Source organism: Macrobrachium nipponense, chromosome 11, assembly GCF_015104395.2.
Source record: "Macrobrachium nipponense isolate FS-2020 chromosome 11, ASM1510439v2, whole genome shotgun sequence".
Taxonomy (NCBI): Eukaryota; Metazoa; Arthropoda; class Malacostraca; order Decapoda; family Palaemonidae; genus Macrobrachium; species Macrobrachium nipponense.
Window position 1 is genome coordinate 84,001,850 of NC_061087.1, and position 24,299 is coordinate 84,026,148.

General features: G+C 38.2%; 1 protein-coding gene across 6 annotated transcripts in view; it reads right to left on the reverse strand.

Annotated features, from left to right (window-relative positions):
* LOC135206663 (GDP-L-fucose synthase-like) overlaps window positions 1-24,299 on the reverse strand; it is a 184,907-nt gene that overhangs the window by 59,656 nt on the left and 100,952 nt on the right. For 3 of the 6 annotated variants that reach the window (XM_064238045.1, XM_064238080.1, XM_064238063.1), the window contains exon 4: window positions 1,929-1,977. The exons of the other annotated variants lie outside the window; for them this stretch is intronic. The gene's annotated coding sequence lies outside the window, so the exon portion shown is untranslated. The remainder of the gene's footprint in view (window positions 1-1,928; window positions 1,978-24,299) is intronic. 6 annotated transcript variants of the gene reach the window in all.

Genomic DNA, 24,299 nt, shown 5'->3' on the forward strand with positions numbered 1-24,299 from the left:
TCACGGGGCTTCCAAATACCGCCTCGGGCATTGCCTGAAAGTTATCACAACAACCAGCAAATTGGGAAGGAAAAAGAGGTCTTATTGTAGAGGTCCCTAAGATCCATCTCGAAGCCTAGCTACTCTTGTGACTTGCCTCTCTTACCCTAGGCTTCCGTCAGACCGGAAATACCTCCTACGACATGCTCTCTCTCCCAACATCAGTTGCTTTAGGAGAAGGCATGGCTGCTTCTTTTATAACTAATATCGCTAAAACTCTGCTGGGAAGGCGAGGCGTTCTATAAACGTAACAATATATATATATATATATATATATTATATATATATATATACATATACAAACCACCATTTAGTGCTATTCGTCAACACTCTGAAGAATATGACCATCCTATCAATGTAGATTCCTTTTCAGTCCTTACTTGCAGAACCAACGCAATGGAGCTCGGAGTGGTTGAGTCTCTATATACCATAAGAGATAAACCCTCTCTTTGTAATAATGAAAGGTCTGTTGAATTGCTGTGTTTTAGATTTTTAGATTTTTTCTGCTCTCTTTGACAACAAACAATGTATTTCTCTATATTTTAAGATTTTGCTGCGAGTTTAGGTTATTATGTCTTGTAATTGTGTAATTTTATATTTTATTTTGCTTCGTTAATTTTAATGTAACTTATAGTAATTATCTAATTTTATCTTATTTTGCTTTGTTTTAATGTAACTTATGTTACGTCATTGATTTTAATTGTAATAATATTTCATTATAGATTGCCCGATGACGGAGGAAGTAAATCTCCGAAACTAGTCGCAAATAAAGATGCTCTTCATTCAAGCCTGGTTTTAATATTTATTATATATATATATATATATATATATATATATATATATCTATATATATACATGTATATATATATATATATATATATATATATATATATATATATATATATATATATATATATATATGTATACACACACACACATATATATATATATATATATATATATATGTATATATATGTATATATATATATATAGTATATATATATGTATATATATATATATATATATATATATATATATATATAATATATATATATATATATATATATATATATATATATATATATATATATATATATATATATATATATATAACATACATATATACCATAATATATGTATATTAATATATATATATATATAAATATATAATATATATACAAATATATACAATATATATATATAATATATATATTAATATATATATATATATATATATATATATATATATATTAGTGAAAAGCAGAGCACGTATATTCAAAGCAGAAAAAAGAACAGCCAATCTCAAAAGAAAAAAAAATACCAATAATAAAGCTGAGAGGTTAATAACCCGGACATGGTAAACTAAAAACAGTAAAATGTATGAAATAACAGAACCGACAGAAGCAAACGCTACTTATCAGCGCTACAACTTTGAACATATCAGTTGTTTTAAAATATAGTTTGACGTATGCGGAATCTCATTGCTAATACACACATCATACGTGGCTTGTAAGTTTTACAAAGATTACAGGAGGTACATAGAGGAAAAGAGTACAAATTCAGGCAAAAACAGTAATAAAAACGATATAATATATATATATATATATATATATATATATATATATATATATATATATATATAAACATAAACATAAAATATGGATGGTACAAGAACTGGTATATATATATATATATATATATATATATATATATATATATATATATATATATATAATATATATATGCATACGTATTTATACATATATACCTAGATATAAATATACATACATACATATATTATATACATAATATATAAACATATATATATATGTGTGTGTGAACATACGTATATATACCTGTTCTTGTACTACCCATCATTGCCTACTTACATTACCCATACGGTATATACAGGCAGCTGTCCAAATTTGCTAACAGCACCTATAATAACAGAAATATTACAGACATAAATTTTTCAAATATACAGTGAAGCAAATGTGTAATCAAATATAAGTAAAGTTTTATTAAATATACACATAACTATAGCTGGCTCACTCAAAGTAAATTATTGGGTGAAGCCTATGCCTACAAGACGTTTGTTTGGAGGACACTGGTTGGCTGGTACCGGGAGGTAGGCTGCTTGCTAGTCTCATATTTTGGTCTGTAGCTTAGAAAACTACCAATATGTTTATATTTCTTCATTTATCTCAAGTTTTGTACAAAATAGGGAAGCTTTGGTCATACCATAGATTGAGTACTAATTGTGCAACTAAATCATGATTTCCTAAAAACAATAATATAAAACAAAGAAATTACAACGAGTAAATGTGAAGAGAGAAGCATTTAATTCTTTACACCTACTTTTACTTATCGTCGGATTTTGCATCATTCATGATATCAAGATAAAGTAAAACTTGTCTTCAGACAATAAATTAACCCTGAATAAGCTGGTGCTTTCAGATTTTAGATGCGTGAGATATGTGAAGAGAAAGTTAAGAATATGTCAGAATATGTCCTATTATGTTGCAACCGTACTTTAATTGCTTGAAGTGCCGAGAGACGGTGATCTACAAGGCACTGTCGTTGGACCTCAGCGAGAACTTTGAGGAGCCGTTGACAGTTGACTATTATCGATATGAAAACTTAGCAGTTTCGACAATATTTATCGTATTATTAGTGTCATTACATTTTCTGTAAATAAATGTATAGAGTTCCCACTATGACTGTCGAATATTTTCAATCCAGTATGTCCCTATGTCTGCTAACTGGCACCTGTCAACGGCACCTCAAAGCTCCCAACGCTGTCTTGCAGACCAGTCCCTAGCACTACTGTCAAATAGTCAAATATGGATGCAACATAATAAGACATATTCTTCAATTTCTCCTCACATAACACACGCATCTAAAATCTGATAGCACCTACGGTTTCAGGGTGAATTTACTCTATGAAAACACAAGTTTTATTTTAATCTCGATCGCATGAGCGATGCGAAATCCGATGATAAGTAGTAAAAGGTATAAAGAATTAAATGGTTCTCTCTACACTTTTACTCGTCGTAATTCCTTATTGATTTCAGGGAAAAATGATTTAGTCGTACAATTAAACTGAATCCTATGTTATGGCCAAAACTTTCCAATCTTGTTCAAAACATGAGATAAATATGAAGAAATAAAAACATATTGCTAGTTTTCTAAGCTACAGACGAAAATATGAGACATCAGAAGCTGCCAAATAAACGTCACGTAAGCATAGGACTCATTAAAGAATCTCCCTTAAGTGAACCAACTATAGAACCCTGGGATGTATTGAACTAACATCGAATACTATACTTTTTCTTTAATGATAACAGATCAACTACACATCGATATATTTTATATCTAAGTCTTACCTCTAAGGGATTATTTCGAAAGATTAGATTCATGAAAATGCGAATATAGAGTGGCAACGTTATGGCTGTAATACTATTTTTTGTCAATTAATTTCTTCAAATTAAAAAAGAAAGTTATGGTTAAAATATTTTAGTTTTTGACAGTTAGTTTCGAATACTTTTTAGTGTATTGTATATTTAATTACTTTATAGTATATTGTATTCAAATTTAAGAGTGAATGTATTTGTTACACGAGGCCACAAAACACCTATTTAGATGCACGGACGGTAACGTGGCACTGAATACTAAAGTCAAACGAAGGTAACATGAAATCACCAAAATATACATGAGTATTGTTACTTGAGCGAATCGATTCCATTCGTTTTAGTAGTTTCAATATAAGGATATACATACCTTTCTTAATGCCATTTTCTGAGCTTGTTATAAAGCTAAATTTTACTGGACTTTCAATATAATTTTAGTATGTATACATGAAATGTAAACTGTCAAGTTTGTACCAATTTATTTGATTTGAGTTATGTTTACAGACAATTTATTTTTATTTTTTTAATTCATATTGCACCTGAAAATGAAATTTACATATATTTCTTCACATATAAAGCCAAAATTCCTACTAGCCTTATCTGCCGGCAATACGATATATATAATCTTTACACACACACACATATAATATATATATATATATATACATATGTGTGGAATTACAAGAACTCATTACGTACACACGCAGGTGTAGGACAGCAGGTGACAACGAAAAAATGAACATAAAACTTAGGAGGTTTTGTTGACATTAACGACCACTCAGAAGTAGTCAATTTACTATACTGAAATTTTATTCTGACACATTGCTATATGCTCAGAAACAATATTTAGCTGCTCCAACCATATTGTTCAAGGGAATCTAACAATCATCCTTTCTGTGGAACACTTGTAAAAGGATAAAAAAAATCACGTTTTATAATCGTTCTAAACAGTTCGTATAGCTGTGTATCTCATCGTCAGTATACAATGTTATATTTCTCTATACAAACACTACAGTACAGGGTGTTTCAAAAGTAGATGTCACATTCTAAGAATTCTTATATCATGAACTACAAATAATAGTATGATTGAACTGGCACCATTTAAAAGTTTAAAGTGTCCAATTTTCTTTTTACTTAATTTTAGAATAATTAAACTTTAAAAAATATTGTTTTTTGTCCTTTTTCAGATCTACTAATGTCTTCACAAAATAAGAGAAGCCATTTCGCGTCCTAGAAGACGCTAAAACTGAATCATGGACACATGTTCAACCACCGCCATCTTGAATTGACAAGGCCTGTGCGATCGCTCTTGACACAGCGATGAGTCATCACCAGACGTCTGTACCTGGCCACAAGCACCATTCCCAGTTCTGTATTTTTGGTGTTATTTATTACTTTTTATGCAGAGTATCTAATTGCTTTTAGATAATCATATTTCACAGTCTTTAACAACATCATAATCCTCTAAAACTGGGTAATTTAATTAAATATGCTGCATAATGTGGGAAATCAGTGGAGAAGTAATATTATTATGAGAAACAACAGAGTTTATTAACACAAATGATTATAAAATTATTATAAAACTCAGTACTTGAAACTTTCAAGTTTTGTAAACTGTTAAACCATTTATTATTAAGTTGTATTGTCGTGGGTACTTTTTCTGAGGCCATTTAATTTGCATAAATTACACAATTTAGAAGCAGATTCTCTCCTCAGATATGTATACAAGCTTACATCAAAGGCATTGAATTCATCGAGTCTAAAAAGGCAAAACGTCAGCCTTGCCCTACAAATTTTCAATGAATATGTCATAGAAGCACTTTTGACAAGGGAAAAGAACATTGTCTGCCAAATTCTGAAGATTTAGCTAATCATATTAAATTCATTTATCTCTGGTGGACCATAATGAATGTAAAGCATCCACATAAACGTACTCGGTTTCACAGTAAATATGCTACTCCACTAACGTATATTGTAGATGACTAGAAGTATATTTTCATACAGAAATTCCATTTCGGGTTAGATCTCTGGAATAGCATTACTAAAACTGGTGGAAAGCTGAGTAGGGAAACATTCACTGCCTTAAAACACACAACTAGTGCAATTATAGAAAAAACAAAATAATGTGTAGAAAAATTGAAAATGAAATATGTCTTAGGAAAATTTCAAACCGATCAACTTGAAAATGGATTTGGTAAATATCATCTACTTGCTGGCTGTAATTACATTTCCTTACGACAAGTGTTCGAATGTGAAACAAAACTGAGGTCAATGTCTGTTCTCAGAATAGCTTTTAATGATAAAGACACTGAACTGAAGATCTTCGAAGAAACAAACTGGGAGAGCATGAATAATGAGTCCGGAAATAACGATTCCTTTGATAATGATGTCAGTCAAGATGATGTTGATAAATGTATGGATATTTTCCCGGTTATACCATGCCTTGCTGGCCACTGTGTGTATGCTGTTGTGAAAAAATTCAAGTGTAGCTCCTGTAAAGACTTGCTTACTTACTTGCCAAGAAACGAAAGATAGCTTACCAGACAATAACAGTTACATTCAGGGTATAAACAGAGGAAGGCTTCTTTATCCGCATGAATTTGCAGTAAACGTAATTCTGTTTAACTATATAACCATTAAGAAACTATCACAGTGCCCTGATTATATCAAATCAATGTATCAGAGGAATTTGGCCAAGGACATTTCACTCACTGTCCTCGCTGATTATGATGCCTTTTTACCTCTAAATGATTGCTTGTTTGTTTGTATGGTGCTTTTACGTTGCATGGAACCAGTGGTTATTCAGCAACGGGACCAACGGCTTTACGTGACTTCCGAACCTCGTCGACAGTGAACTTCTATCAACAGAAATACACATCTCTCACTCCTCAATGGAATGGCCGAGAATCGAACCCGCGACTACCGAGGTGGGACGCCAACACCATACCAACCACGCCATTGGGGCGCTTACTAATGATTGTGATACTGGACATAGCATAGAAAAAAATAAAAAGATGCTGCTATTTGCTTCCTCCAATGCCCTACTAAACAATTATTGTAAGAAAAGAAATGAAAACATTCAAAATTGCAAAAATTTGATAAAAACGAGAAAGCTGGATACATTGAAGAAATAAGATGCCGAGGAACAACTGCTCTAAATTAGAGTGAATATTTATTTTGTATATAGCTCTTATACCTCTTCCTAAAAGGGAGGCATCTTTTGTGACCATTTTTGTGCTCTTGGCCGCCTTTCTAAGTATACAAATGTATTATATATAATCTTTTCTGTGAATAAACTTTTTTGTTCTCATTACTGTTTCTGCACTGATTTCCCTTCATATTTAATCATATTAACCAGGTCCAGAGGATACTGATGGTGCAAAAGACTGTAAAACATAATTAACTTACACAAAATTATATATATATTCTGCAAATAACTGATAAATGCCACCAAAAATACAAAGTTGTGAATGGAAACGCATGGCCAGACTCAGACGTCTGGTGATGACTCATGCTCGGGTCTCGCAGGCCTTCTCAATTCAAGATGCCGGTGATTCAACGCACATTTCGTCCAACGTTTACCAAGCAGGCACCAGACAGACGTTCCATGTTGAATTGGCCACAAAATTTAAGGAGGAGGGGTGTTTGTGCCCGCTGGCTGAAGAGAACAGGGTTTCTGATGTGGCGCTGGAAGGCCTGCCCAACTTGTTCAACTGTGTCATCTAATGTCCTGTTCTCTTTGAGTAACTCATTGACCATAAATTTTCTGCGAAGTCAGATTTCCTTTTTATCGGCCACGAAATCATGGTGTTTTCGACCTCTATGAACTGGTGAGCAAAAAATCTATACATAAAACTTCCAGAAATGCTCAATGCTTATTAAGAACGAAAACCCTCATTAACATCGGTATCCCTGGAATTCAATTCACTCGCTCAGTGAAAGACTTCTTCATTTATAAATTTATCTATATCTTCTCAGTGAACTTTAAAACTGGTCAAATCCCAAGCCAATTACTTTCCCGTACCTCAAACATGGCTCTACCTCGAAGCGACGAAAAACTTTTTAAAAAGATGAAAATTTCCATTGATTACGAATCAAACTAAATTACAGTTAAGTGAGGCACAGATGTTTCATGACAGATGTTATGAGAAAATTTTCCACTTCTGTAAACCTCCCACACATATATAATTCTCTGGCAATTTTACAAATATGTGCCTGAAACCTTACTAAAAGAAATAAAGGAAAGGAAATTAAAGATTATTGCAAACTTTAACAAGAAAACGGGAGGGGAAGCATTTGAATCATTTGGGCATGTAAAACACTAAAACTAAAATTAACAACACTACTCTCTCGTTTGCTGGAGATACCACCCAGAGTAGGCTGGAGAGATATCGATACCTTGAGGTTATGGCCTCTTGGTGTCCAATTCTGCTGCTTCCCTCCACAGAGCCAAATTCCTATACCTATTTAAGAGGGGCGAGACTAGACTATGAGATCACCCGGAAGCTTCCCAAAGGAGCCACAATATTGCACTCCTCTCTCATTCTGTCAAGTTCCAGCGGGAGATGGGAAAGGGTTAAGGGTGGGGGTTGGTTAGAGGCGTGAAAGATGAAAGACAGAGAATCATTCTCGACAGACGCAGAGATATCCACAATCAAAGGACAAAAGCCTGAAGATATCCACCTCCAAGTGGTGACTATCCTAAAAATGTCAATTTTCAGGAGACACATTTGTAAATACATCCTACAAGTTACAACAAAACTGAAGAGCTCCAGCTAAAGGCAGACCTGAAGATATCCACCTACAAGTCATTCTCTCTCTGACAGAAAGAGAGAGAGAGAGACACGACACAAAATGGCTAAGAAGAACCTCACTCCTACTAACACGGGGGGCGGGGGTTCAAATCCAATCCTGGAAGGTAATGGTGTCTTCATTATTTCCCACTAAGATTCAAGGCTTGTAGTAATCAACGCACACAAAATACGTGTAGAAATCAAGAAATTAAAAGGTCGCTAGGCTATTGAGTATACATTTGTATCTGGTAGAAGTAATCACCAAATTCCACTTGTATACTTCAAAAGGTTCAATTTAACTGGATGCTATGACGTCTGTGTTGAAAAATAAGCACTTAAAAATCAGGATGGCTCATAACAAAAATACTAACATATGTGTAGGTGGATGACCTGCTTTCAAACAATCTGAATTAAATGTGAGAGCAGCATCAGCTACATTCAATTTGTATAGTTTTTTCTGTTTTTCATCTTTCTCATGATTCCACTTTTCTGTTACTATATCCTTATACTTAGTATTCTTTCATAAATAAAGAGTTCAAGATTCATTGAAGGAAATACTTTTATTAAAAATATATATTAAATCTAAGTTTGACAGTAACTCTGGTGCAGCAATCACTTATCAACCGGAGCTCTCGATACTCACTAAAACAGGTCAATGGCTCCATGACTTTAAAAAAAAATTGCCATTAAACTTGTAAGTAGATACTCTAATATCTTCGTAGTCAAATAAAAGAGCACCAAGGAGACTGAGAAGTAACTCCATGAATGACAGTGCTGAACAACCTTTGAAGTAGAGAATCATTTACCTAAACAAGGCTTCACAATATAAAGACAAACCCGAAGGAAACCAACTTACAGGACAGCAATTGAATATTTGAATGAAATATATTGTAGTGAAGGTGTGAGTAAGAGGCTGCGTCTACAAACCTGCTGATTTTTTTCAAACAAACAGCTCAATAGCTTTTGTGAGTGGACATGTAGTGCCTGAAGCGAGGCAATCACCATAGATGTCAGAGTACAATCAACTGTGTTTTTTGAAGGATGGAAAGATGTACATAACACCAAAATACAAGACACGAATGAAGTTATGATGCATATAGCTGGAATGCTGACATGTGTAGACTGGGGAACCTTCTGTTACTAGATGGTGCTGGATGTTGTGTTTTGCTGGTTTGGTTAAGACGTGCTGTAGGTCGTCTTGTACATGTCAGTGTATTTCTGGGGCACCTGCTGTGATGGGGCCTGTTTGTCATCTTTGCTGTTGCAGTGACAATGTGGTGGCGAGTTGTTTGCACATCTTTTGAGATGAAACAGGAGCTGTTTTCAGGATCAGTTGTTTTGATGCTACAAGTTGTGGGCATTTAGTAAATCTGCTCCTAAAATTGCTAACATCACGTGTCCAGTGATGAATGTCCAATTGTAGTCTTTCTCGTTGAATGACAAATTCATATTCCACTTCCTGTAGATCTTAATTGGTGCACCACTGGGGGTGAATAATGGAGGTTGGGGGGTAAGGCAGGGGGGAATTGTTCATGTGGGCTGGCTGGAACAAATGCCCTGGTGTTGACAAGGAATTCTATGTTCGACCTTTCATCCCTGACAAAGAAACACATGGAGCCCTTGTGTTTGTATCTGGAAGAAAGACAGTGGTAAGCAGGCGAAGCTTCTTTTACAAGGCAACCAGTCTGTTCACCACTGACATTTAGTTAGTTAGGTCTTGTATGTTGTTTTAAAACAGGAAACTACATTTGTGGGCTTTTTTCCTCCCATTGATGAGTTGTTTGGGCCTGAGTCCCTCTAGGTCGCTGTTGGATTTCATGTCGGATTACTACTGGGATCATCATGCTGCTGCTGATTCGGGTGCCTTGGTGGGCTCTGCTGTCTTGTGGGCCATGTATACTGGATCCAACAATTTTAGGAATTCTTCATTGGTCATGGTGGAGGTGTCGGGTATGGCTGCCACTGCTTGGTGATGCAGCTTAGTGAGGAGGACCTTTCTCACAAGGACTTTAGCTGATCTGTCTGTGATTCATTGGTGACAGGGGTTTGAAGTTCTGCAAGCAATCCTGCAACTTGCTCAAAAACGTTGTCTGGCAGAAATTCAAGGAAAGTATCTGCTTCCTCTCTGTGGTCACCAATGTAGCGAAGGTGTGAGTAAGAGGCTTCATCTAGAAACTTACTTATTTATTCAACAAACAGACAGGTCAATAGCTCTTCCGAGTGCAAATAAAGTGCCTGATACGAAGCGAACAACACAGAAGTCAGAGTACAACACAGAGGTTGGAGCACAATCAACTATGTTTGTTGAAGGATAGAATGATGTACACAAATTTTTTATACAAAACACAAATGAAGTTATGATACATATACCTGGAATGCTAACATTGTAATGCATGTGCTAAGAATGATATTGTAGTGAAGACGTGAGTAAGAGGCAGTGTCTACAAACTTACTAATTTATTCAGACAGGTGACTGGCTCTTGCGAGAGGAAATGTAGTGCCCAACACGAGGCGAACCAAATCAGAGGTCACAACACAATAACTTGTGTTTGTCGATAGATGGGAAGACATATAAATCGATATACAAGGCACAACTGAAGCTGAAGCTGAAGCTATGGTACATAAGGCTGAAATGCTGACATTGTAATGCATATGGTAATAATGATACATTTAACATAACAATATGAATGAAAATATATGTACAAAAGATGCGTGACGTGCTGTGTTTATTGTCGTGTGGAGTGTTTGTTGTGAGGAGATTATCTGGCCAGGCGAGATAAAGGCCTGTGGGTCTGCATGGAACCCTACAGGACTCTCCCTCTTGGAAAGGCCTATGGTTGTAGGCTATGTCCAGGAGGTATGCTGAATTTTGACAGTTGATGAAGACCTATGTAGTCCTGCCGTCCACTGTCATCTGGTAAGCTTTGTGTCGTCTGTAGATGATACAGTATGGTCTTAGCTGTATGAACACATATTTTGTGTTCTGCAGTTTGCTGGAGAAATACACTTTTCTGGTCTTGTGGTAGGTCGTCTTGGCTGGCAATATCTGTTCTAATGCTTTACGGGTGTTGGGCCGGAATGTTGGACTCATCTGATTTTGATATCAGCTGGCAATGATAGTGTCTGGCCATATAGGGCATTTGTTGGAGATGTATTGAATGCTGTGTGTGGTGTCATTCTCAGGTCCAGTAAGAACAAAGGTAACTCCTTTCTCCAGCTCATGCTCTGACATCTGGCAGCGAGTGATGTTTTCAATGACTGGTGTAGCTTTTCGATACTGTTAGCTACTGGGCTGTAGGCCATCACATGTGAAATCTTTGTCCCTAAAACTGTCTGCGAGGGTGTTCCAAAAGGCAGACGTGAAGTTGGCCCCCTGTCACTCGTGATGATCTGCGGGACTCTGTGTCTGCTGACCCATCTGATGAGAGCTTTCATGTAACTCTGCCATCTGGTACTTCTGTCCATGATGGTGAACAGGTATCTGTACCCCTTGGAGGGGGTAGGGGTTCTACTATGTTGATGCCAACAAGGAATCAAAGGAATTTATTTCTGGTGATTAGAAATTCATTTCTCGATATAATGTGGTTCTGATCCAACAATAGCTATAGGTTCTGTTGCTAAGTAACCAACTGGTCTGGTTAAACTAGGCTATATACTTTACTTTTTCTACTATGTTGACATGGATGTGGGCGAATCAGTGGTGTGTTGAACTCTCCTATTCATCTTTCTACATGTCATGATTTTTTACATCTGACATGCAATGCATTCTCTTGTCCAGTTTTTTATATCTTTTTTCATTCCCGACCAGAAGTACTGCTCTGCTAGAATTCTGGTGGTTGACTGGCCTGATGGGTGGGAAAGGTTGTGGGCAAGGGGTGAGGGCAGCTGGTACTTGTTTCCCAGAAGATGATCATCTCTCCACTGTGGATCGGTAGGTCGCTCCACGTAAGGGCGGGATTGTCCCACTGCAGTTGCTGTAGGTCCACATTGTCTCTTTGCGCTCTGCTATTTCGGGATATGCTATTCCGAGCTGAATGGTGTCAACGTAGTTTTGCAATAGTGAGTCTGCCTCAGTGTTTGCTGAACCCTTCAAGTATTTAATGGTGCAGAAAAGTTCAGCTATTACTGATAGGAGATGCTGTTTTCATGCTGACCATGCACCTGCTGTCTTTGTAAAGGCATGCACCAACAGTTTCTGGGTTGTTTATACAATGAACTGTCGTCACTTAAGCATGTAACAGAAGTGACAGATGGCGTTGTGGACTGCTAGGAGCTCCCAGTCAAAGGTAGAGTACTGCTGTCTGCTGTTCCACTGTCACTAACATCTTGCTGAAGAATGACAGTGGACGATGACCATTATCTGTGTCCTGCTCAAGTATAGTGCCCATCACTATGTTACTCCTATCCGTCATCAAACTGAGGGACCTATGGGGTTGAGGAATTATTAATGTTGATGCACTATCTTGATCTTCTAACCAACTTAATCTATTCTGTTTTCTTTGTAGGCACTAGCAGATTGGACTCATGATTTTAGTAATGTTAGGGATAAATCTGTGATAGTAGTTAATTAGTCCTGAAATTCTTGTACTACTTAAATTGCTGTTGGTTTTGGGAAATCGTTAATTGCTTTTACTTTCTCAACTTAAATGTTGTCTGGACTTACTTGATGTCCTAGAAATTCCACTGTTCTCTTCGCACATTCATATTTGTCTTCCCATACTATGAGTCCACTTTCTTCACGTATTTGTAGTAGTCTTTTGTTGTCCTCAAGATGCTGCTTGAAGCTGAGACTAAATATGAGGATGTCATCAACATAGACTGCACAGAAGGGAAGGTTGCCTCCGTGTTGCAAAAACAGAAAAGGCTGTAGTTGAATGTGTAAGTAATGAAGGGAGTGATGACTCTTCTTTATACTTTCCTTCGCTTCTGGAACTTGGAAGTATCCTTTCAGCAGGTCTATTTTTTGGTGAAGATATTTCCTTCATTCATCTGCTTGGTTATGTTTGCTATGTTCAATGTTTAGTCACTGGTGGTCTCACAAGGGCGCTATAGTAAACTCTCATTAACTGCGTTTGATAATCGCGAATTTTATACAATGCGAGTCTATACATTTTTTTTAATGCAAAAAATTGCTGAGCAGTACGGTTCAAAACCCGAAAATTGCGCTCAAAAATTCATGTGTACGTTGTTAAAATGCCCGGAAGTTCCAACCAAGGTATATAAAATAAAGTAACTTTCTCTGCAAGACTGAAGCGGAGAAATTTCCTGGAAGACTGATGGACTGGGATCTGAAAGTATGTGTCTTTCAAGTCGATTGTCAGCATAAAGTCCTTGATCCTGACTGCTTGTAGAACCGTTTTTGGAGTTACCATTTTGAATCTGGTTTTTCTTATAAACAGATTCAAAGTTGACAGGTCTATTACTGTCCTCCAGTCCCCACTGGCTTTGGGTACAAGGAAAATCCTGCTGTAAAACCCCTTTGACGGAATGGATACTTGTTCCACAGCCCCTTTTTCCATCATCTTCTTCACTTCCTCTTGCAGAATAAAAGCCTTCTGAGGTTCTTGAGCATAAGCGAGGTGAGGTAATGAATGTTCTGTCAGGGGTGGGGATACTTTGAACGGAATCAAAGACCCGACTCTGAGAACATCCACCACCCACTGCTCTGCTCCCAGTTCCTGCCACACCTTCCAGTGATTTGCCAGGCAACCCCCCACTGGTGTGGCTGAGTGATGAGAGGCGCCTATCCTATCGTCTTGAGCCCCTTCCTCTTCCCCTAATCCCCCTTCCTCTGTTATTTCTTTTGTGAAAGGGCTGATGAGTTAACTTCTTTGGGGAAGAGGGTCTTGTTGCTCTATTAGGGATGTTATGCCTCACTGGCTTCTTCCGAGGTATTTGCTGCTGCCTTACCTCCATAGGATTAGCCTGACTGCTAGATGTTTTCCTAACTGCCTGCTGTACCAATCTATCGTTAGTGTCCATCCTTCTTCTATCTATAGCCTCTTCTAGTATGGCCTCTGGCAACAGCAATTGCGACTCTAAGATATTTCCATTCCTCATTGCTAGCAGGGAATCCAAATCAACAGTGCGACTTAGTCTAGCCAAAGCTGCATCCCTCCTCATTAACAGGATATTTGCCCAAACATTGGCACTTAAATTTGTCAAGTACGCAATTGCTTTGGCACCTGATTGTAGTAATCTAATGAACATTGATTCATCCACTACCTTCCTCGTCACTTCTCAGGATGCAATCTTCGCAACTGCTGTCGACCAAAGATCCAGCAAAGAAGCAGTCTGAAAGACAGAAGAAGCTGTTGCTTCTAACGTAGCAGCCTCTTGGCAAGTCATCGAAGGGCATTCCATTTTCACTTGATCTAAGGTTAATCCAGGCCTTAACCTTAACACATTTGGGTTAATTTGTCTAGATAGTAAAGGAAACATTGGTGTCGTATAATATTTTCTATGTTTCATCATTGGAGGAGGGATAAACTTAAACGATCTATTTGATCTTAAGGAATTATCCCTTCCCGCAATCCGTGTGTTTACGTGTTGTAAAATGGACTCCGCATGATTTGAACAAGGCAATTCATACGACACCTTGGTATCCTTTTTCACCCCAAATGCCATGTCAATTCCCAGAGGAAGCATACTGGCAGGTGTTTCCATTCTCTCTGAAAGGTTATTGAATTGACGAATCAAATCAATCACCTCAACATACGAAGCCAGAAACTCTTGGTTCTCTCCTTCCTCCGGTTCTAGCGTACTGTGCTCAGCCACAGGAGATGCTATCTCACTCCTATCCCCTGACAAATGTCCGGGTGCTTTGTGGCCATCTGCCCCTATGGCTGCGGCCTCTTTGATCTCTGATGACTGCCGACGGCTCGATCCCGAACAGTCAGCAGGAGAACGAGACCGCCTCATTCCTTCTCTGCCCACTGATCTACAGCGAGAATCTCGCCTATACCTCCAAGATGAAGGCTCTCTCAAAACCAAGCTCACTTCCTCTCCATGACAATTAATATCGTCTCCAATGACCGTCGGAGAATTCGGCCTTGATCCTTCATCTAGGCGGACAATGCCTTCCACCAACATATCAGACGAGGTTGCCAACTCGCTATTCTTCAACCTTTCAATAGGAGCCTTATCATCTTTTCTCCGTATTTTAAACGGTCTTACAGGCGAAACCGGTATCTGTGCTCTATCCTTTGCTGCACTTTTCGCCCCCAAAGTCGATTTCGCCAACGACACTGCAGTTTTACTTTGACTCTTTGTAGTCTCTACTGACAACTCCGCGTCGGCCGTTATCCCATTGGCAGTCGACTCGCTCTTTCGGACTCTTGTAAATGGCTTCGTCCTCTAGCTTTAAGCTTACCAGCCACTGATTTCTTGCCTTTCTTGCTGACTGGGATGTGACAGTCCTGGCCCGAAGATGAAGAAGAATTCACTCTTCTCCTCTTGGCCCGAGGATCAGTTGCGAAATCCCGTATCCTCCAACGCTTGACTGGTACATGCCGTGACGTCATCAAACTTAGCGATGACGCCGAGCTAGAGGAAGAAGACGAAGAAGAAGACGAATCACGCCTTTTCTTTTTGTCTTGCTTATTAATTTTCTTCTCTAGATCCTGTAATTTCTTCATTACAGTGTGTACTACAGAGTTAGAAAGCATATTTGAGTCTGGAGGCAGCGAAGTAGACTGAGAAGCAGTAGGCTGTGACGTCATCGCGTCTGCCATGTCGGTGTGTGACGTCGGTTGTGACGTCACCAATCTTGTATGGAGAGACTGGGCTGCTGCTGCTGGCATTCCCACGTTTGCAGCAAAACTACCCCCAACGTTCTGCATCGCCGTAACCAACGAAGTTGTTGGCGTAGCTGCGGCATTATTTCCCATAAAGTGCAAGCCCGGGGGATGAGGAATATTCAGTGCTGCCGAATTCTGCTGGAACCGTGACGCCATATAATGCGACAGCAAACCTTCCAAGGTTGGTATGCCTGGAAGGCCTAGGGCCGCCCACGTACCTTCCATCCTGTTCAAATCGGGAGCAGGCACCTGGAACAAAGATGGCGATGCTCCCCCCCTCCCTGCTGGGAACAACGGAGCGTAAATATTATGCATCAAATTACCCAAAACCCCTCCTGGAGTTTCCGATAACGGTATAACGAACCACTAGGAGAAACCAAAAGGGTATGGGACAAATCAAAGGCAGGTGGCGAAACATGTGGAGCAATCTGGTGTATTGCCGATACAAAAGAAGCTGGCAACACTTGGTCATCCAAAGATGGCGTCGACTCCTTTCTTTTGTACTGGCCTTACTCATAAAACTTCCTCCACCGTTCCACCGACCAACCACGACAAACAGAACGAGGATTAGTAATTGTACATACATTTTCTCTGCACCTACTACACGTTGGATGAGGATCCGTCGACACCGAAGTTAGGAATCTTGAACACGGAAAGCCACTGACTCCAGGGCATTTCCTTTGTCTTGTCTTCGAAATGGAAGAAGATCCTGACGGTGATACAAAACACTCCATCTCACCACTTACATACTCTTACAGCTCACACCCACACTGAGCACACTCAGAGAAAGAGAATTAATAAGAAAAATGAAAGTGAAATGGATAAAAACGGGCAAACTAAAACCGGCTTTAAATAGATAGACAGAGAACACGTCCTATCTTAAAGGTGGTAGAAAGATAACTGGCGGGTTACACGACGCCGAGGGTATTCTGGGTATACATGCCCCGTGACCTGGTATAGATGCCAATAGTCCCTGGATTGCACAAGTTTAATTTTAATTCTACCGGTTTCCAGCTTGGCGCTAGTAAATCCTAATGTTAAGACCGAAGGTTTGTTTCGTATATGAACAAATAAAGTTTATTCTATATACCTTGGTTCCAATAATGCTCTGCGTATTTTGTTTACAAATTATCCCGCCGAATTATTAAATATTAATCTTAAGAGAGGCCAAATTACAATCACCTAATTTCTTTACCTCCATGTCTTTATGACATCTTCCAAGTTAAATAAGTTCAAAAAAGTTAAAAAATATGATGAAAGTATTGCTTTAACGTTATACCTGTTGCATAAATGTGTACAGCCATAAACAATCGAACGAGAAACAATTTTTTTGCTAAGTACATCCGAATCCGATAACAACAACATCCGTTTTGCTTTTATTTCAACCATCGTACGATAGTAAAACAATTACCTCAGCTATGTTTTAAATGATGTTATCTAAAATAGGACTGATATGATTTTATGTAATAACTTTATTTGCTGTGAGATCATCAAGGCAATATATTGTTAATTTTAACTTCAAGTTGTAGCTGAAGCTGCTAAAATAATATTCAGGCATGGATAAAACTCCAAAACTTTGATATGAATTCAAACACAACCGTAGATAAAACTGAGAGCAAATCATTTTAATCAATACTACTGGGCATGACTCAAAGAGCACATTTCACTGTTGTTTTCACATGAATAAAAGATAAATAACGTAAAGCTCGTTTTACGACGAAAACAAGTGAAAATAACGAACGAAATCGCTGTATTATTACGCAATCTATTAACGAAAAAATAATTCGTTCACAATGAGACGTATAAAAGTCGAATTTCGGTTAAAAAACATGTGTAACGAAAAATGACTTCGTTCCATATAAGTAAAGTATCTAGATATTCATTTATGCTAACTAGGAACAAGAACATTCGCTGAGAATTGAGATGAAAAGGGCAAAATAAACTCGTATTCGCCATCAGCTGATTTCCAAAACAAAACATTGACTGGCGCTATGTTAGTATTTTATGATGATAATAAGAGGATACATACAATATTACTGATTCTCGTTTCTTGTTCAATTTTTTTTTTTACTGAATTATTATACGATCTGATTCTCGTTTCGTGTTCAATTTCTTTCTGTACTGATTTATCATACGTCAGAATGCATTGAACCTCCAGAATTAGCCAATAATAATTAAGTATACTGTAGGCTAGGCTACTGTATATGCATTCGATTATCATAGTAGCGGAAGGCTAACTCTTGTTAACTTTATTCGATTTCCCTTTGTACTGAATTATCATTAGTCAATATACACTGAACTGAACTATATACCATATATGCATAGAGTAACTATATTGTGTAGTGTAGGCTAGGTATATATGTGGAGATGGTACTAATTACCCTAGTGTAGGCTATGCTATATTCGAGTTAAAATTTTTTTGAACAAACGATGGGCTTTTTGGAATCTAACCCCATCGTAAGTAGGCGAATACCTGTACACATTTATTTCAAGTTCAGTAAGTACAGTGCATTTAGGTAATGTATAAATAAAACTTTGGCGTTAGGTCTTATTACAGTGGTTTACCATTAATTCTTATGGGAAATATGTATTTCATAACCGCGATTTTGATATCCACGACCATTTGCGGAAACTAATTAGGCGCGGATAACGAGAGTTGACTGTACGTTCTGTTGGGTTTTGGTATCGTGTGAATGGGGGATGCGCATGGGCTGGGGTCTTTTTAGCATATTCCTGTATTCTCTGTTTCATTGAACACTTGTTTGGCGTAAGTGGGCTTCTCTGGGGCTAAACATCTGAAACGAGAGTGGATCGGGGCCCTTCCGTTTCTATGTGGTGCTAGATGTTGTGTTTTGCTGATTTGGTTACGTCGGGCTGCAGATCTTTTTTGAAAACCTCTTGATATTCTTGTAGAAGTCGGTGTGTTTCTGGCGGTAGGGTAGCTGCTGCGATGGGGCCTGTTTGTCGTCTCTGCTGTTGTGGTTGTGGTAACGGTGTGGTGGCGGCTTGTCTGAGCAGCTGTTGATGAGATGATGCCGGACTTGTTTATGGGATCAGTTGTTTTGATGCTACATCCCCTAGCAGATTGCTTTTAGGAAGTCTGATCCTAAAAGTGCTATACTGTCTTGTCTGCCATGATGGAGGTCCAACTATAGTCTTTCCTGTTGAATGACATGTTCATATCCTGCTTCCTGTACATATTGACTGGTGCTCTGCTAGCAGTGGATATGTGGAGGTTGGTGGGTGGAGCAGAGTTGAGCCGTTCACGTGGGTTGGCTGGCAAAAATATTTGCATGCTCCAGTGTCAACGAGGAATTCTGTTTGACCATTCAACCCCGACAAAGAAACACATAGAGTTCGTATCCCGAAAGACAGAGATGAGCAGGTGGAGTTTCTCTTATGAAGCAGCCATCTGTTCACTGCTGTTGTTTAATTAGCTGCGATCATGACCCTCTTGAATGTTTTTTTTGAAAACAGGCAGCCTTTTTCACATTTGCTGGGCTTCTTTCCGAAACTCCAGTAAAAGTAGCAAATCGCCTTTAGTAGTTTGCCTTTCGTCTATCTGGTCTTCCCCCCGAATTGCTTGGGGAAATTTTGTTTGTGGATGGGGGCAGCTGGTCCTTCTGGGTCACTGTTGGATTTCATGTCGGTTGAGTGCTGGGCTGGGACCGTCATGCTGTTGCTGCTGCTGTTGTTGGCTGTGTGGGCTCCTCCATCTTGTGGGCATGTGCACTGTATTGATCAATTTCAGGAATTCTTGATTGGCATGGCGGAGGCATTGGGCATGGCTGTCACTGTTTGGTGGGGCAGTTTGGTGAGAAGGACCTCTCTCACAAGATTTAGGGTTGACTCACTCAGGTTGGCCGTCTGTGGCGGGTAGCATTATGAGCGGCCATAACTACTTGTAGGCATGTGATGGCACTCGTTTCCTATGGTTGTACCCACATTATTATCATTATTATTATTATTATTATTATTATTATTATTATTATTATTATTATTATTATTAAAGTACTTAAACCAGACCACTGAACTGACTTTCAGCTCTCATAGGGCTGGCCTGAAGGATTAGATAGAAAAAAAAAAAAAAGAAAAGAAAAAAAAAAAAAAGTCTAGGCCTGAGGCCAAGCTCTGAACTGAATAACTCATTCGGTGTCCCCATGCTGTTTGGGAATTTCTTGGCTTTTAGGGTCGGTTGCATACTGAAGAATGACCTCAGCTGGCCCTTCAGCAATTCGTAGGTGACAAGAGTTTGAATATCTGTGAGCCATCCTGCTACTTGCTCGAAAACAATGTCTGGCAGGAATTTGCAGACGGCGACTGCTTTGCTCTCTTCGATCAAAAGATTGTCTCTGCACTAAAGAACCAAACTTCTGGGTTGTGGGGCATGATGGAGGCAGACGTATGGAGGCAGCGGCGATGGTGTTGCTGGGCTGGTCATCTCCATGGTCACCAATGTAGCGAAGGCGTGCGTAACAGGCAGCATCTACAAACTTACTAATTTACTCAGACAACAAACAGACAGGTCAACAGTTCTTGCAAGCGGAAATGTAGTGCCTGACACGAGGCGAACCAAAACAGAAGTCACAACACAATCACTTGTTTGTTGACAGATGGAAAGATACATATTAATCGATATACAAGACAAGGCTGAAACTATGGTACTACTCATGGCTGAAATGCTGACATTATAATGCATATGTTAATAATGATACATTTAACATAATATTAATATGAATGATAATAAATACAAAAGATGTGCAACATCTTGCGTGTGTGGGCTTGCTGCCTAGAGATTGTTGTGAGGAGATTATTAGCTAGCCAGGTAAGATGGATGGTGTGTGGGTCCACGTGTGAGCCAACAATAACTTGATAAATAATAAACTTAACGTTTTATGACAAAGTATTAATCTACATACAACTGACCATGTATTGCGAATCATACGTACACAAACGGGCTGCTCTAGGAGCATTACCCACTGTCAGCATCATGAAGCTCAATTATACTAGAACAACAGGTGTGGTGAAAAGTGGTCTCTTAAAGCTTGTATCTGGCTCATGGCATAATATAAGTGACTACCAGTAATAACGAGCTCACACCAGTGAAACACCTTTTTATTATTACCACAGCATGGCAGGTCTCTCTCTCTCTCTCTCTCTCTCTCTCTCTCTCTCTCTCTCTCTCTCTCTCTCTCTCTCTCTCTCTCTCTCTCTTCCAAGGTGTATGAAGGGAATTACATGTTCGTTTTTCCTTTTAATATTTAAGCCTGTTCTTATTTTACCCGAGTATTTATATATATATAACATTACATAACAACGAACCATTAAAACTAACAACGGATAGTTCTCCACAAAACACACTACATAATGGCCAAGTCACATTCATACTTTAATTTCTGAACTGCATATGAATTCTCCGAGCTGAAGACTTCCACATGAGCTACTTTTTACACCTATATACACAACCTTCAGCAACTCGCTGAACCCCTAAAACACACACCGGTACTATTTACCCCAGTGTCATACGTACTTTTGCGTTTACTGAACATTAGAAACCTCCCTTTGCTTTATCTTTCACACCATCTATGCAAACTTTCTAGGTCCTGTTTTCCTTCATATTGACACTTCCCAATCATACCATCTTTCTCCTACCTGTTCTACTTCATTTTTTCCAAAAGACCAAACCATCTCAATATATTCTAATCACCTACGATAATCTTTTCATCACTTTGCTCTATCTCCACATTCCTAACGTTTCAATTATTTTTCCCGCCACGTATATTACCTAAAGAGTTTCTCTTCAAACCCTAAACCCTTTTTCTTTCAAATGCAGCTGCCAAACTTCACTTCCATTAAGAAGTGTTGGCGCAACCGTTGTTGCAAACACTGTCATCTTGGCGTCAACTGACATACCAAGTCTCTCACCATTGCAAGGGTACTACTGACCATTTCAAGGCCTGCGGTGCATAGGTTTTCTTAAATATCTTTTTAAATATCAACTGTATCATCTTGAAATTTTGGCCCAACATGTTTTAGACCTTCCGCTAATGTATGGCAATATAACTATGTATCTAAAATTATTAATAATGGCACTTTACTCTTGAATATTTCCACATTTGACTCAGACTTTCGGACATCGTCAGGAAAGACGGCCCGCCCAATTATTTCTCTCCCCGTTAACAAAATATAAATGAAAGTGTACCGTACTACGATTATGACGTATAGTGTTTTACATTTTTAAATTACTTTATGGATTATTGTTTTATGTATCCAAATTAGTTTATGCAATAAAGTTTATTTGTATTTCATTATTTTGGGAGATTATTATGACCTCTTGGTTTATTTAAAGTATACATATACTGGTAAATATACCCGCTGAAAATTAGAGTGGCAGTAGTTACAAGCTGTTCAGGTGTGTTTATATTGTCGTTCGGCTTCCACCAGCCCATCCTACTCAATGCCATCGAGCAGGTATGGGCGCATATGAAGCTATATGTACTTTCATCGTTACGGCATTTCACCAGGGCAGACCTAAAGGCCAGATTGGAGGAAGAAAGGCTTGCTGTCACTAAACAGGTGTGAGAAGGAGCTGTCCAACGAAGTCAAGCTTTCGAAAACGAATAATGGCTTACTGACAACGTCCGGCATTGCATAGATCCAATCGTTGTCAACGTCGCCAATGATGACGAGGACGATCTGTTTTTAGACAGTGATGGGGAGTGAGCTGAAATATCCTTATACGTGTGTATATATAGTCCTGTAATTAATAAGTTTTGTTATATTTATCCACCAGTTTTTTATTTTGCATGTCTATGCTGTTTTCATGGTTACTGCAAAAATGTACTTCAGAATCTGTAAAATTTCTCTATATATTGTACATACTTTACTGGATATATATAATAAAATAATGTATATAGTGATCTTACTTTTAAATAAACTATGATCTGTTTTTTTTCCTTCCATATTTATATCTCCAATAATAATCTAAAGTTGCCAATACCACACCATTCTCATGGAAATAGATAAGAAACGTACATGATAAATAAAAAAATACAAATGGCTTTATGAAAAGTAATCAGTAATAAATGGTAGTTCGTGTACATTTTAAAACCTAAAAAAACATATGGTAGTACACTATTTCATTCATAAGTATCAGACAGAGTAAGAAAGAGAAGAGTGGGCGGGGCTTCTTTCCTAACTCTTTGGCTAAGCCAACGACAGGTGTTCGTATATTTACAACTTATACTGAGGAAATTTAAAATTTTCTAAGTAAAGTGCCTTAATTATTAATTCAGGGTACTTATTATATTGCCATATATTAGCGGAAGGTGTAAAACATGTTGTGCCAAATTTTCAGGAAGATACAGTTGATATTTAAATAGATATTTAAAAAAACCTATGCATCGCAGGGCCTGAAATGGTCAGTAGTACCTCTCCACTACAGTAAAACATGTCATAAACACATGACAGCAAATGATCTCACTCACATCACAAACAGGTTAATTACAAGTAGACGACTTAAGGATGATCCTAGCCTGAGCTTCATACGATTATCTGGGGTTTCCAAAGGTTCGTCCTCTTCTTACGGGCGTTCAATTGCTTCCAACCTGTTTGTGATCATCCCACCCTTGCGATAAGTGTCCGACGTGTGTTCATGATATGTTTAACTGAACAGTAGTGTGGAATCCTATGGATACACATTCTGTCTTCATTGCTTCCTCTATTCTGTGACATCTCTTTTCATATCCTACCATAATCTGTTATACTAACTTCCAAATACCTGCATGAATCAGAACTCTCTCTCGCGCACACACACACATATATATGTATAATATATATATGTATATAAATTTCAAGTCCGCGGTCGTCGTGCCTCTGAATTGAATGGGATGTGGAAAAAGCTAAGAGTAGCGAGTGTCTTGGTCTAGATTACAGTATTTCAGTATTTACGTCAAAAGAGGCACAATGTGATTTAATGGAATGCTAAAGTGCCGCACTTCATTCAGAAATCAAACGAAAGATCTCTCGCTTATGAGGAGAGGGTCATCACCACGAATATGGCATACATATTGTGCAAACAACTAATTCCCGACTTGAAATAGTACTGGGCTGTGTTTAAGGGCAGGTCACAATCCCAAAATGATCCATAAACCAGTTCAAATAAGGTCAGAGGAAATACATCCTCTCCATGATTCGAGTCAACGAATGCCATGATGTTATGAAATAATTAGAACCTATAATGAAGACACAGAATGACA